The sequence below is a fragment of the Pseudochaenichthys georgianus genome, chromosome 19, assembly GCF_902827115.2.
Source record: "Pseudochaenichthys georgianus chromosome 19, fPseGeo1.2, whole genome shotgun sequence".
In the NCBI taxonomy this organism is placed as follows: Eukaryota; Metazoa; Chordata; class Actinopteri; order Perciformes; family Channichthyidae; genus Pseudochaenichthys; species Pseudochaenichthys georgianus.
This window is the reverse complement of record NC_047521.1, coordinates 27560293-27576908: the sequence shown is the minus strand read 5'-3', so window position 1 is coordinate 27576908 and position 16616 is coordinate 27560293. Positions and strand designations below refer to the sequence as shown.

At 45.7% G+C, this 16616-nt stretch overlaps 1 protein-coding gene across 1 annotated transcript in view; it reads right to left on the bottom strand.

Annotated features, from left to right (window-relative positions):
* The window catches only part of cacna1g (calcium channel, voltage-dependent, T type, alpha 1G subunit), a 250441-nt gene that overhangs the window by 206022 nt on the left and 27803 nt on the right, over positions 1-16616 (bottom strand). The gene's annotated exons all lie outside the window — the stretch shown is intronic.

Here is a 16616-nt window from a genome sequence, read left to right as displayed (position 1 = left end):
GACACTAAAGAGTGATGCACACAGCTGGGACACTAAAGAGTGACGCACACAGCTGGGAGACCAGGGGACACTAAAGAGTGACGCACACAGCTGGGAGACCAGGGGACACTAAAGAGTGACGCACACAGCTGGGAGACCAGGGGACACTAAAGAGTGACGCACACAGCTGGGAGACCAGGGGACACTAAAGAGTGACGCACACAGCTGGGAGACCAGGGGACACTAACGAGTGACGCACACAGCTGGGAGATCAGGGGACACTAAAGAGTGACGCACACAGCTGGGACACTAAAGAATGACGCACACAGCTGGGAGACCAGGGGACACTAAAGAGTGACACACACAGCTGGGAGACCAGGGGACACTAAAGAGTGACGCACACAGCTGGGAGACCAGGGGACACTAAAGAGTGACGCACACAGCTGGGAGACCAGGGGACACTAAAGAGTGACGCACACAGCTGGGAGACCAGGGGACACTAACGAGTGACGCACACAGCTGGGAGACCAGGGGACACTAAAGAGTGACGCACACAGCTGGGACACTAAAGAGTGACGCACACAGCTGGGAGACCAGGGGACACTAAAGAGTGATGCACACAGCTGGGAGACCAGGGGACACTAAAGAGTGACGCACACAGCTGGGAGACCAGGGGACACTAGAGAGTGACGCACACAGCTGGGACACCAGGGGACACTAAATACTCTTTAGCGTCCCCTGGTCTCCCAGCTGTGTGCGTCACTCTTTAGTAAAGAGTGATGCACACAGCTGGGAGACCAGGGGACACTAAAGAGTGATGCACACAGCTGGGAGACCAGGGGACACTAAAGAGTGACGCACACAGCTGGGAGACCAGGGGACACTAAAGAGTGATGCACACAGCTGGGACACTAAAGAGTGACGCACACAGCTGGGAGACCAGGGGACACTAAAGAGTGACGCACACAGCTGGGAGACCAGGGGACACTAAAGAGTGACGCACACAGCTGGGAGACCAGGGGACACTAAAGAGTGACGCACACAGCTGGGAGACCAGGGGACACTAAAGAGTGACGCATACAGCTGGGAGACCAGGTGACACTAAAGAGTGACGCACACAGCTGGGAGACCAGGGGACACTAACGAGTGACGCACACAGCTGGGAGACCAGGGGACACTAAAGAGTGACGCACACAGATGGGACACTAAAGAATGACGCACACAGCTGGGAGACCAGGGGACACTAAAGAGTGACACACACAGCTGGGAGACCAGGGGACACTAAAGAGTGACGCACACAGCTGGGAGACCAGGGGACACTAAAGAGTGACGCACACAGCTGGGAGACCAGGGGACACTAAAGAGTGACGCACACAGCTGGGAGACCAGGGGACACTAACGAGTGACGCACACAGCTGGGAGACCAGGGGACACTAAAGAGTGACGCACACAGCTGGGACACTAAAGAGTGACGCACACAGCTGGGAGACCAGGGGACACTAAAGAGTGATGCACACAGCTGGGAGACCAGGGGACACTAAAGAGTGACGCACACAGCTGGGAGACCAGGGGACACTAAAGAGTGACACACACAGCTGGGAGACCAGGGGACACTAAAGAGTGACGCACACAGCTGGGAGACCAGGGGACACTAACGAGTGACGCACACAGCTGGGAGACCAGGGGACACTAAAGAGTGACGCACACAGCTGGGAGACCAGGGGACACTAAAGAGTGACGCACACAGCTGGGAGACCAGGGGACACTAAAGAGTGACGCACACAGCTGGGAGACCAGGGGACACTAACGAGTGACGCACACAGCTGGGAGACCAGGGGACACTAAAGAGTGACGCACACAGCTGGGACACTAAAGAATGACGCACACAGCTGGGAGACCAGGGGACACCAAAGAGACAAATAGGTATGACACAGCTCAGACTGACTGGGAGGCGAGGGAAAATAGGTGGGTCTTTAGGCGGGACTTAAAAGCTTCAAGAGTGGGCGACAATTTAACACGAGGGGGGGGGCAGGTGGTTCCAGAGCCTGGGGGCTACCGATGAGACCGCTCGCTCTCCCCTGGTCTTTCTCTTTGTTTCTGGGACTACAAGCAGCAGCTGATCAGCCGACCTCAAAGCCCTTGAGGGGGTGTACACCTGCAAGAGGTCGGAGATGGACTCTGGGGCCAGCCCATTGGAGATTTAAAAACAAACAATAACATCTTAAAATGGACTCTGGACAGGAAGCCAGTGGAGCGAAGCCAGAACTGGTGTGATGCGGTCAAACTTGCGAGTTCCTGTGAGCAGCCGCGCCGCAGCGTTTTGTACCAGCTGCAGGCGGGCCAGCGAAGTCTTATTTAGGCCGGCATAAAGTGCATTACAATAATCTAAACGAGTTGAAACAAAGGCATGAATTACACGCTCAAAGTTTAAAAAGGATAACACCGGTTTAGTTTATCTGTTTATCTCATTTAAAAGCACTGTCGATATTATTGCAGATCTGCTAGCTGGCTAACTACCCTTTCCTTACAACCCACGACTGCGCCAGTACACAGCCCTATACAGTATAGATTTGTTTAATTCACAATTGAACTGATGTCACTACTCTGCTCTTGATAAGAAGCCGTGATAGGCTTAATTGAGCAGTCTAAGGTTTTGGTAGTGCGAACAATAACGTTGCTAGCTAGCTTGCCGATTGGTTTTCATAAACTCAAAACATTTTAAATTCACACACTGAGTGAACACAGTGCACGGCATGGCAGTACACTAAGGGAAGTATGATAATGAGACACTGCAGAAGTTGTTATGCTAAGCTAACCATGGCTGTAGACCAGTGCTTCTCAAAGTGTGGTTCGCGGACCACTGGTGGTCCGTGAGCGCCCCCTAGTGGTCCGTGAGTATATTGGTAAAATTTCACATTTGAAATAAATAAATCTATTTAAGTGTTTAGCACTCTCGCGGGAATATCTCCGCAATGGAACGAGCTTAAGTTTCACTTTCGATTGCATGATATAGCCCAGATAAGCACCTTCATCATATGTTGCCACTTGTTTGTACAATTTTCAGGCGATTTGTAAAAAATGATGTGTTTTTGGTAATGCTGTCAAAATTATCGCGTTAACGGCGGTAATTAATCTTTTGAATTAATTGTGTTAAAATATTTAACGCATTTAACGCATGTGCAGAATGGCCCGCCCCATACATCCCTCCTGTGGCAGCGCCAGGGTATGGCTGGGGTAGGCTACACCCATACCAAGAAATGGCTTAGCCCCACCATGAAAAATGATGTTAAAGTAAGCAAAATAAAGTCTGCCAACTCGCGCGGAGTAAATTGCACAGACTGCAGTTAGTAAGATTGATTTCAGTAGCCACGGTTTTGAAAACTTTTGTCACGAATTGATCGTCTTCTCAATAGAACAGCTTTGATCATGTCTTCTGGCCAATCTGGGTGCACATAACTGGTACACAGGTTATGTGCGTAATCTGAAATGCGTAATCTGAAATGCGTACCGTCACTTGTGTCACAAAACGCATTTGCGTACCGACGTACTTGTGAAGCTTTTCCAGAAGGCGGTTAGATCACCGGACGACAGAGTCGGTCTCCGTGTGCACAGACAGGCTGCTGTTAACGTCGGTCTGTACAACGGAACTGTGCCAAAACTACGCCAACCGGCTGCGGAGGGAGACTCCCCCCTTCACTGGAGAACTGCGCTAAAACAGCTGACCCCCCCCGTCGACTTTCCTGAAGTACTCCCCCGTTGATAGAAATCAACACGTATAATATACATAAAGAAATGGCATATTTTAGACATAGTTCGAATGGTGATTAATCATGATTAATTAATTTTTAAGCTGTGATTAATTTGATTAAACATTTTAATCGTTTGACAGCCCTAGTTTTTGGATATTTGTGGAGTTAGGTGGTCCGCGAGTGTTTTTTTATTGGTTAAGTGTTCCTTGGTATGAAAAAGTTTGAGAAACACTGCTGTAGACTTACATTCACTCACTCACTACATACAAATGAGGAATGAAATATATCTGCAAGAAAAGTTAATTAGCCTGATTTCTCCAACGTTAAACTTTACATGTCACTTGTTAGACGCTTTTATCCAAAGCGACTTACATACTCAACACTGTTGACAATCCCAACAGGAGCACTTTGGGGTGAAGCGACTCAGGGACACATCAACATGCTGACTGCAGTGGGGTTTGAACCTGTGACCCCCTGATGCGAACACCAACGCACAACCCACTGCGCCACACGCCTCCCAAACTAATGTTTTAACCACTCCTGGCAACGATACTGCTGAACTATGCCAAGATGTCGACGCGACCGAAAACACAACACACTCCTGACTTCCAGACGGACTGCGGCTCGTACGCCAACACCGTCAGACTGAATAATGAAGTGACAGCAAATTGCATCCAGTCTGATTATCGGAGTCGTTATTATCATACCGATGGAGAAAGTCATGTTTGAGTGCTGTAGACATGCTATAAATCCCCACAGCGATACAATACAAATATTAGGGTAATTCTTCGTCGGACAGAGCTGCATACACAGACTTAAAAGCGGCTGATGAATGATGTCTGTTGAAACACAGGCCATGCAGAAACACTTGCTGCATCTGATGAGAGCCAGATGAGGCTTAGTGGAAACCGAGCCGTCTCGCCTCATCTGGAATGGAGAGAACAGCCGAGGAGAAATGGCGTGTATCAAATAAAACGATTGGGAAATGGCAGGAAGTTGAGCGCTGCTTTGCGTCAGAGTCTGTGCCAGCGTTGATGAAGTCGATGCGGGGAAGGAGTGGGATTGAATAAATGAAAAGCAGGGGAGACCTTGAGAGAATGTGCGTGAGGAGACCTCCCCAAAAAGCACAAAGAAGCAGATTTACACAGCGGGATGCAGTCAAGGTCCAAGACACAGCCTCTGATGGGATACATCTTGATATAGACAGGGTTGGGAAGGTTACTTTAAAGATGTAATACGTACAAAATGACCTGAAGAAAAATGTAATCAGTAATCTAATCTAAGTAACAAAATATATAAGTAATGTAACCGGATTACTTTCCGATCCAATTGCATAGAAGTCTACGAAAATGTTTTCCTCTTTTCACTTGATTTGTTACCTCCGGAAACGTTTGTCTCAAGGACAGAACGGCTTCAATATCTAGTTTCAACTCTTCTTCTATCCAGCATGATGTTATTTTTAAATGACGGCCCCATTTAGAGTAAATAGATGATAACACAGGGTATGCTTTGGGGTGAGGTCCCTTTGTATCGAAGTCTACGAAAAAGTATCCATAATGTAATCCGTTGAAACTACTGGTCACCTGTAAACAACATAATCAGTAACCTAATCTAAGTGACAACATATAAAAGTATTGTAACCGGATTACTTTCCGATCCAATTGCATAGAAGTCTATGAAAAAATGTTCCTCTTTTCACTTGATGTGTTACCTCAGGAAACAGTTTTTTAAAGAGAGAATGGTCCCAATATCTAATTTGAACTCTTCTTCAATATAGCATGATGTTCATTTAATAAATTCCGGTCCTATTTAGATTAAAACAGACGGGGCCCATTGTATCGAAGTCTACGAACAATTATCCATAATGTAATATGTTGAAACTACTGGTCACCTGTAAACAACATATAATCAGTAACCTAATCTATGTGACAAAATATAAAAGTAATGTAACCGGATTACTTTCCGATCCAATTGCATAGAAGTCTACGAAAAAAAATTCCTCTTTTCACTTGATTTGATTTTTCTAAAGAGAGCATGGTCCCAATATCTAACTTCAACTCTTCTTCAATACAGCATGATTTTCATTTAATAAATGACGGTCCCATTTAGATTAAAACAGACGGGGCCCATTGTATCGAAGTCTACGAAAAATTATCCATAATGTAATATGTTGAAACTACTGGTCACCTGTAAACAACATATAATCAGTAACCTAATCTATGTGACAAAATATAAAAGTAATGTAACCGGATTACTTTCCGATCCAATTGCATAGAAGTCTACGAAAAAAAATTCCTCTTTTCACTTGATTTGATTTTTCTAAAGAGAGCATGGTCCCAATATCTAACTTCAACTCTTCTTCAATACAGCATGATGTTCATTTAATAAATGATGGTCCCATTTAGAATAAAACAGACGGGGCCCATTGTATCGAAGTCTACGAAAACATTTCCATAATGTAATCTGTTAAAACTACGAGTCAACTGTATAATAATGTTATCAGTTACCTAATCTAAGTAACACAATAGAAAAGTAATGTAACCGGATTACTTTCCGATCCAATTGCATAGAAGTCTACGAAAGAAACGAGCCTCTTCTCACTTGATTTGTTACCTCAGGAAACGTTTGTCTCAAGGACAGAACGGCTTCAATATCTAGTTTAAAGGATACAGTATGTTTACAAGGACAAGCTTGCATACTGTGTGAAACATGCAATGATAAAAAGCACCCAAATGTATACGACACACACACACACACACACACACACACACACACACACACACACACACACACACACACACACACACACACACACACACACACACACACACACACACACACACACACACACACACACACACACACACACACACACACACACACACACACACACACACACACACACACACACACTTCTGCAGCTTTTATACCTCGTCCTCTCTTATCAATGTGTGTGCCATTGCACCCAGATGAATGATATACACCAGATGAATGATACACACATCCAGCTGCAGCTTCATCTCCTTCAAAACAAAGGCAACAGTCGCTAGGACACACACTCGATATAATGCCACCCAGAAATGGCTATAATGGGAAAAGTACGCAAGGAAGCTCAGGAATGTGGAACCGTGTCCAAAGTTGAACTCGTCCTGTCCTCACCTCACCTTCATCTTTTGCTGTCTGTCTTTCTATCGTTATTTATCCGTCAAACTTTGATTCTGAAAAGTCAAGCACTTTTTAAAGAAAGGGGCGAATAAAAAATAAGTACATTATATAGAAGTCTACGAATAAATTAGCCTCTTCTCACTTCATTTGTTACCTCAGGCCGTAGTCTCTAGTTTCAAGTCTTCTTCAAACAGCATGATGTTCGTTTTGCAAATATGTTCCATTTAGAGTAAAATAAAAAATAAAGCAGGGTACGATTTTTGGCCAAAGCAGTCTATGAGAAACTGTCCCTACTTCTAACTTGATTTAATACATCAGTAAACATATTCCTAACGAGTTTGAGGTTTCAATATCTTGTTTCATATCTAGTGTAATACCGAATGAGGATAATTTAGGTAATTATGGCCTAAGTTAGAGTCAAATAGGCGATAACGCAGGGACTTGTATTGTGTAGAAGTCTATAAGAAAATGTCCTTACTTCTAACTTGATTTATTACTTCTGTAAACCTGGTTTAAATCTTTAGTTTGAAGTCTAGTTTATCATAGCATGATGTACATGTTGGTAGTTATGGTTCGATTTAGAGTCAAAAAGACAATAAAGCAGGGTTTACTTAAGGGCGGGGCTTATGTCCATTTGAGGTTAATGTTCAAAGAACTTTAACCTTTTTCATTGTGTTTTCACCTCAAGAAAGTTCATCTTTGCATGTTAACGCTATGAGGTTAACCCTAACCCGTGCCAGGCCTCTGCTGATTGGTCAAATTCCCCAACGGCGCGCTCTATGGCGGAGTGATCTTCGCTGATTGGCTGGGAGAAAACCACATGCTTCTCGACCTCACTGAGTCGCGAGGGGACGCCATGTTTGGGTAACCCTAACCCAACCATGGTTCCTCGCCCGATAAAGGGTTCACAATAATGTCTGGTAATTCATTAAACCTTCTCGTCTCACAAACCAAGATGGCGTCGGTCAAAGTACCAAACGTATGGCTTCAAAATGGCAGTCAACAAAGCAAAAGGTGACATAAGTGGGACTTCCAGTACTCTTTACATTTGACTGTACCCACTCAGGGCCATCCCTCCCTACAGGCAGATCATGCAGACTGCGTGGGGCCTCACCTTGCGGAGGGGGCCTCACCTTGCGGAGGGGGCCTCACCTTGCGGAGGGGGCCACATCTTGCGGAGGGGGCCTCACCTTACGGAGGGGGCCTCACCTTGCGGAGGGGGCCACATCTTGCGGAGGGGGCCACAACTTGCGGAGGGGGCCTCACCTTGCGGAGGGGGCCTCACCTTGCGGAGGGGGCCACATCTTGCGGAGGGGGCCACATCTTGCGGAGGGGGCCTCACCTTACGGAGGGGGCCTCACCTTGCGGAGGGGGCCACACCTTGCGGAGGGGGCCTCACCTTACGGAGGGGGCCTCACCTTGCGGAGGGGGCCTCACCTTGCGGAGGGGGCCACATCTTGCGGAGGGGGCCTCACCTTGCGGAGGGGGCCACATCTTGCGGAGGGGGCCTCAACTGAGCCGAAAAATGCGCTTATGCAGCACAATTAGTGTGGCGCGGCACGGTCCCCCCCCCCCCCCCGCGAAACAGAGGGCCTCATCATATACCTTTGCGTGGGGCCTCGTGTTGGCTAGCAACGGCCCTGTACACACTCAATAGTCCATCTCCATCAGTGAACCACATCTTTCTTCCTGTAGCTGCTTCACCGGTAAACTGTAGCCACGAGGGTTTTCTGACAGATAAATAAAAAGGAACGAGAATAAAACTCGTGACAAAAAAGTGACAAGTGTTTATCCGTTAATCATGTCCCCGGCTGGGTTTCCGTCTCTGTGATGTGTTCGATGTAAATCATGATGGATAGATTGAGAAAAGATAAATGGAATTCACAAAATGTTGATGGAGCCTCAAATGGCTCTGAGTACACTTTGATATGTTCAGCTCAGCTTTTCACGCTCGATTTGAAACCGGGGAGTTTGCTTTATGACGGAGGAAATTATGTGATAAATAATGTTTTGGAAATACGTTGGCTGAATAACTAATGATGTGAACCGGGGCGCTGTCACTGCACAGCGAGATGACACATGGCTCTGAGTACACTGGGATATGTTCAGTACCGTGGTGTGACACAATGCGCAGTCACTGCTTTACTCCGTGATCAGTACATGTAGAGGGGGGGTGTACCTACATGGCTGCTATCTCTGTTGGTCTGGAGCCAAGAGTAGAAAGATGTTTCATGTTTAGCAATGTCCTATCATTGGGCATTAAATGGAGAATGCAGCTGCTAAAACACTCGATACCCTCTTTGAGAAGTGGGTGGGGCAAAAAGGAGATTGCTAATTTAACTTAGGCGGTAATGTGTGACTAATAGCAGCTATTTGTGGATCAGGATGCATAAAAAACCTATTCTGCTGATGTTCAGGTGTATATCAGTATGTAGTGTCTCTACTTTAAAGAGTCCTCTCCTGCTGATGTTCAGGTGTATATCAGTATGTAGTGTCTCTACTTTAAAGAGTCCTCTCCTGCTGATGTTCAGGTGTATATCAGTATGTAGTGTCTCTACTTTAAAGAGTCCTCTCCTGCTGATGTTCAGGTGTATATCAGTATGTAGTGTCTCTACTTTAAAGAGTCCTCTCCTGCTGATGTTCAGGTGTATATCAGTATGTAGTGTCTCTACTTTAAAGAGTCCTCTCCTGCTGATGTTCAGGTGTATATCAGTATGTAGTGTCTCTACTTTAAAGAGTCCTCTCCTGCTGATGTTCAGGTGTATATCAGTATGTAGTGTCTCTACTTTAAAGAGTCCTCTCCTGCTGATGTTCAGGTGTATATCAGTATGTAGTGTCTCTACTTTAAAGAGTCCTCTCCTGCTGATGTTCAGGTGTATATCAGTATGTAGTGTCTCTACTTTAAAGAGTCCTCTCCTGCTGATGTTCAGGTGTATATCAGTATGTAGTGTCTCTACTTTAAAGAGTCCTCTCCTGCTGATGTTCAGGTGTATATCAGTATGTAGTGTCTCTACTTTAAAGAGTCCTCTCCTGCTGATGTTCAGGTGTATATCAGTATGTAGTGTTTCTACTTTAAAGAGTCCTCTCCTGCTGATGTTCAGGTGTATATCAGTATGTAGTGTCTCTACTTTAAAGAGTCCTCTCATGCTGATGTTCAGGTGTATATCAGTATGTAGTGTCTCTACTTTAAAGAGTCCTCTCCTGCTGATGTTCAGGTGTATATCAGTATGTAGTGTCTCTACTTTAAAGAGTCCTCTCCTGCTGATGTTCAGGTGTATATCAGTATGTAGTGTCTCTACTTTAAAGAGTCCTCTCCTGCTGATGTTCAGGTATATCAGTATGTAGTGTCTCTACTTTCTACTTCTCATACTGCCTGTGCTGCAGCACCTCTGTTCACCCTCTGTCTGAAACCAGAGTGTATATATAACACAATACAGGAAAGGGAAAATCACCAAAAGCATAATATGGCCTTTTTAAAACCATGACTTCTTGCAGGTGGGTTATTTGATGGATCCACGCTTTAACCTCAGTTTTTATTGAACCACATAATGGCTTGTTCATAGGCCTGCTTCATCACAGTAGCTGCTCAACGCTCCGTCTTAATATGTCTTGTCGTTTATCATTTATTATGAACTCATAAGTCATCCGTCGTCTCCGCTGATATTCCTTTAGTCACATATTGTCTGCCTTTGATTCGCCTTCACACCAGCGGCAGGAAAACTGTCACACTGGATGTTCCTCCGCACATTCATTATGAGTGATGGGTGGGTGTGTGTGTGTGTGTGTGTGTGTGTGTGTGTGTGTGTGTGTGTGTGCATGCGTGCGCAAGCTTTTCTTGTGGTGTTGCAGTGCACATTTGAAAAGACAATGCACAGGCAATATACAAGTGAGTGCATGTAGTGTGAGGCGGGAGACGTGCAGCGAGGACCAGGCAGATGGAGTGTCGTCATGCTGAATCAGATTGAAAGCCTTTCATCAGCAACACGTTCTGCCATCAGCCCACTCTGCTGCTTATCTAACACAAATGTTAACCAAATTATTCTCCACAGTCATGGTCCAATCCCGCTGCTGCTTCTCCTTCAGAGGCATGCCCTCAGGAGGGAGAGGTCTTAGGTCTTAGCGACACAACTGCACTCCTACACAGGATGTGTTGAAATAATCTATATTATATGTTGTAAGCCAGGGGTGTAACTTTAAGACTATTTAAAAATACATATATAAATGTTTAACATAAATAACGGACTATATTACAATAACTGCATAATTAACTACGTCTGAAAGCAGAAGTCTAGGGCAAAACATGCAAGCGTCCTCAGTGAGAATGTTACAAAAATGATTTAAAAAGAAAAGCCACATTCTGGAAAAAAAGTCCAAAGAAAAGTACAATTTTGAAAAAAAGTAAAATAAAATTGGAAACATTTCAGATTCTGAGAAATGTCAAATGTGAGATGCATTGTGGGACATGTAGTTTATGGGCAACGTGCTTCTGTAAATCGTCATGTAACCGTATAATAAACATACTATATTCTTTGCACGCTCTTGTGGGGCCGCATGAAGTGAAGTCACGGGCCGGATTTGGCCCCCGGGCCTTGAGTTTGACCCCCCTGTTGTAAGCCATGCTCATGAGGCACCTTAGTACCATGGATGTGAACATGTCTGTTTGCAGTGTGTTATTTAGCATAGGGTCTGATTTAGCATAGGGTCTGATTTAGCATAGGGTCTTATTTAGCATAGGGTCTGATTTAGCATAGGGTCTGATTTAGCATAGGGTCTGATTTAGCATAGGGTCTGATTTAGCATAGGGTCTGATTTAGCATAGGGTCTGATTTAGCATAGGGTCTGATTTAGCATAGGGTCTGATTTAGCATAGGGTCTGATTTAGCATAGGGTCTGATTTAGCATAGGGTCTGATTTAGCATAGGGTCTGATTTAGCATAGGGTCTGATTTAGCATAGGGTCTTATTTAGCATAGGGTCTGATTTAGCATAGGGTCTTATTTAGCATAGGGTCTTGTAACATGTGGTTGAAAAAGGTCCAAAGGTGAAGAACTACATACTATATGAACTACAAAGAAGAATATAAGACCTGTGAGATTCTGAGATTCTTGAGACAGAAGCACTCTCGGCGGACATGACGCAAGTATTCTGGCTCGTATACTGTTGTCGAACAATATAATAATTCCTTCAATCTGCAGTGTCTGTTTCTATTTAGTTTGATCTTGTTGTGTCTCGAGTGTCCAACGGTACGTCCACACGGCAGCGTCGCGTGCTTCAACGGAGACGCTTCCCATTCGCTTTGAAGGAGGTGACGTCAAGAACAAGCTCCAGCCAATCAAACCGCGAGCTTGTGTGTCCGGGGGCGGGAGATTAACGTGATTGGTTGTTGGTCGAACGCCAGACACGCCCACCGGCAAGCTTCAACGCGGCGCTGCCGTGTGGACGCACCGTGAGGTCTCGAAGTGGCTGGATGCCGATACTCTGCAGATATTATTATGAACGAACAATCCTGTCAGTAATCACGATAACAAAGTAAGAAGTGAGTATCCATCTGCAACATCCAGAAGAAAACATGTTGCTATGTTGAAGTGCTTCCAAGTGCTAGCAGCAATTAAGATGTATCAAATGTAAAAACATTGTGTTGCTGCTGCAATGCCAACATTTCCCAAATTGGGATCAATAGCGTACTTCTTATCGTATCTTATGTACGATCAGTCAATAGGCTTTTTGTGTTGCCTTCAGAGTCCCACACACTCCGCCCTGCTCTCCTGTTGGAGCAACTTCATGATGACTCCATTGCATTACATTCTGCATGCACAACACACAAGACTCATGAATACATCCTGCACTCTGAGAGAATTCACTTCCTGTGCACGGAGAGGGTTTCCCAGCAGCGGCTGATGAATAACTGAGGCGAAGGATGCTCCCCTACAACACTACATAATGTCAGGCATAGCCTAACAAGCAGATGCCTCCTTGTGACGCTTTAAAGTATGCTGCTCACATGTACCTTACCTCTTCTCCTCCCTTCCCCTTTCCCCCCGGACTAATCGTCTATGGCCGATCTGCTGAGCCACTTGTGAGGAGACAATCTGGCTAATGGAGGAGAGTCCAGAAGGGTAGGATACCAAGAGAAGAGAAGAAGTGCTCACGTCCGAAAGCAGCCTCACAAGCTTTCCCTTTCCTATAGTGTGTTATATACTGTAGGCGCATGTCAATGGTCTGCTAGGTGCATGTCAATGGTCTGCTAGGTGCATGTCAATGGTCTGCTAGGTGCATGTCAATGGTCTGCTAGGTGCATGTCAATGGTCTGCTATAGGTGCATGTCAATGGTCTGCACAAGTCTGTCACTACATACTGATATACACCTGGACATCAGAATGATATGTACTTCTTCTTCTCCTGTAACCTTGATCAATAAATAATGACCATATTAAGACAAAAGATGCTCCAAATAAGAAAGTCAACATGTGTACAGGATGAGCATCCCTACGGTACGTCCACACAGCAGCTTCAGAAGAATCTTCCAACGCTTCTCTGCCCGTTGACTTTGAATGGGGGTGACGTCACTTTGCCTCGCTTTTCGCCGAACTGCATTGTGGGGGAGCGAAGCGAAGATTTCCAGGATTCAAAAGTTGAACATTGCTCAACTTTTGAATCTGAGCTGGAAGCGCCAGCCATCAAACACGTTTATGCAAATCTGACAGTAGAAGCGCTAGCCAATCAAACCGCATGTGAGCAGGGAGAACCGGAACCGCAGTTCATTTCCTCATATTCAAAACGAGAAGTTACGGTAGCAAATCACCCGGTTCTTACGACCAGAACTATTACCGGGATACAAAACCGAGGAACCAGCATGGAGGGAGGGGGCAGAGACAGTGGGGGAAACTCGTAGGGTTTCGCCTGTTTGGGGAGTTTATATATATATATATTGCTCGCATAAAATCCCCGGGGTTTTTGCTTTGTATGTCGGGGGCGGGAGGTTCATGTGATTGGTTGTTGGTCGCATTGCTTCGCAAAAAATCCCCAAGCTGTCAGACACGCCCAGCTCCAAGCTTTTCAAGGTTTTTGAAAAGCTGCTGTGTGGACGTACCGTTTATAGTAACTTTGAGGAACATTCTGGCACAATGTGGAGAATATGATCTCCCCAACACCTTGACCACTTGGGCTCAATCCTGTAATGTCACTAAAGTCCCTCTCTTCATTTCCCCCATGATATATCAGTATTTAAGAAGCAAGCCGAGCACCTTAAGCCGTCCTTTAAATACTCCTCACATCCTCCTTCAGACCTGTGATGGAGACGCATTGAAGGAGGCGAGGGAGAAACGTCTCCTCTGATAATCGATGACACTTTGGATCAGATCCAGTCGAGGGGACAGAACAGACGATAACGGACGACCATGCATATTGCTGTTACACCGGCCATGTGTTACATTAAGTAGATTGTGTGTATTTTGATAATTAGATGAGTTGCACCAGCATCGAGTTTAAATATAATTAATAATGCATAATTTGCCCAAACACTTGTGACTTATTCCTAAATTACTCGTATTTAAATGATTTGGTAACGTTATTTGGGAAATGAACAACGGTTACATTTGAGAATATTTTATGCAAAGGGTTTTTTTTGTGGGATTTTAGCCTTTGAAGACCCTTTACATGCACTAAACCGTTCTGTATAACAACACACTAAGGGGAAGGAGGGAAACCCAAACAAAGCAGAACAGGGTCCTTTATTGAGGAGAACGAGGACACTGTTTATCGAGCGCAAATTAAGAAAGGTTACCTCCTTAAATGGCAATTAATTTTAGTAATTTTGTTGATAAAAACCACTAAATTAATTAATTATTAAATGTAGATTTATTTTAATTGTGTGTATTTTAATATTTAGATGAGTTGCACCATGCAATGTGGCTCCAGCATCGAGTTTAAATATAATTAAAAGGTCGCAAATTAAGAAAGTTTACCTCCTTAAATGTTATTTGTTTATTATTGTGAGACTTGTGTTGATAAGAACACCATGGCCACTTGCGTGTTTCACGAGTATATTCAGACGGTTGATTCGGCTCGTTCTGCAGTCTGATTCAGACGGGAACATCCTCACAGCGATTGGCTGGATCACCATGGAGACACAGTCGTACTGCAGGGGGGATTAAGGGTTAACCGGATATCACATTTTAAAGACATGTATTTTTTGTAACTGGGTTCTGATCTGGATCTGGATCAATACTGAGCAGAACCCAGAGGTACCACGCTCAGTGGGGGATGGACGATCCCCGCTAAATGTCTCTTAAAATTTGCCGGAAGCACTCCACGGTTTTTAGTTCAAGTATCTCGGGGTCTTGTTCTCGAGTGAGGGAACATTGGAGCGTGAGATGGGCCGGAGAATTGGAGCAGCGGGAGCGGTACTGCAGTCGCTTTACCGCACCGTTGTGACGAAAAGGAGCCTTGAGCGGAAGGCAAAGCTCTCCGTCTACCGGGCGTGTTCCTTCCTACCCTCACCATGGTCATGAAGGATGGGTCATGACCGAAAGAACGAGATCGCGGATACAAGCGGCCGAGATGGGTTTCCTCCGCCGGGTGGCTGGTTGTCTCCTTAGGGACAAGGTGAGAAGTTCGGTCATCAGGGAGGGACTCAAGAGTTGAGCCGCTCCTCCTTCGCGTCGAAAGGAGGCAGTTGAGGTGGTTCGGGCACCTAGTTAGGATGCCACCTGGGCGCCTCCCTAGGGAGGTGTTCCAGGCACGTCCAGCTGGGAGGAGACCGAGGGGTAGACCTAGGACCAGGTGGAGGGATTATATCTCTTCGGCTGGCCTGGGAGCGCCTTGGGACCCCCCAGTCAGAGCTGGTGATGAGGGGAAAGGAACGTTTGGGGCTCTCTGCTGGAACTGCTACCCCCGCGACCCGACCACGGAGAAGCGGGGAGAAGATGGATGGATGGATGGACTCCACGGTTTCTGCGATGCCAGCTTCTTCTGGTAGCCAGTTCCACTCTCCGATTACTCTCGGAAAGAAGGAGTATTTAAGAGCGTCACTAGTTGCGAAAATCCGCTCGAAGTTCAAAGAGTTGGCTTTGCGGGTTGCACTTCTTCTAACTGGCTCTAGGTCCATCGATGCATCAATGGCTGAGATGTTATAGACAATCTTGAAGAAGAGAACCCGAACGAGCCAATCGCCGCCTTTCACTTAATTCCACCCAGTTCAACCGCTTGAGCATTTCTGTGACGCTGACGTCCCTGTGTACTGACTCCAGGGCTTCACTGTCTTTATCAGTGTAGGCGTCCCAGAGCGAGCTGGCGTACTCTAGAACGTACGAGGGCCACAAAAGCTGTCTCCTTCAGTTTCTGGGGACAGTGTTCGGTCCCGGCGTAGGAAGCCGAGCAGACGGTTTGCCTGTGTTGCAATGTGGCCAATGTGTTTCAGGCTGATTAGATTTCTACCCCAGATAAGGCCGGTGGGTCACCTCTTCCAACACCTGGCCACAGAGAGAATAGTCTTTAAAGGAATGGTATGCTCATGACACTCATTTTTTAAAATTATCATCCGATAAAACAGACCAGTCTCTGCCAGTCTCTCTTTTTTTTTTTTAATCCGATGACATTATCAGTGATTTTAAACTGATTATATACCGAAATAACATCAACACTGTGGGCGCCGCCATTTCCCGGACGTGACGTAATCCATGCGTTTGGTTTTCGAAGACACGTTGATCTCCATGTTATTTACTGT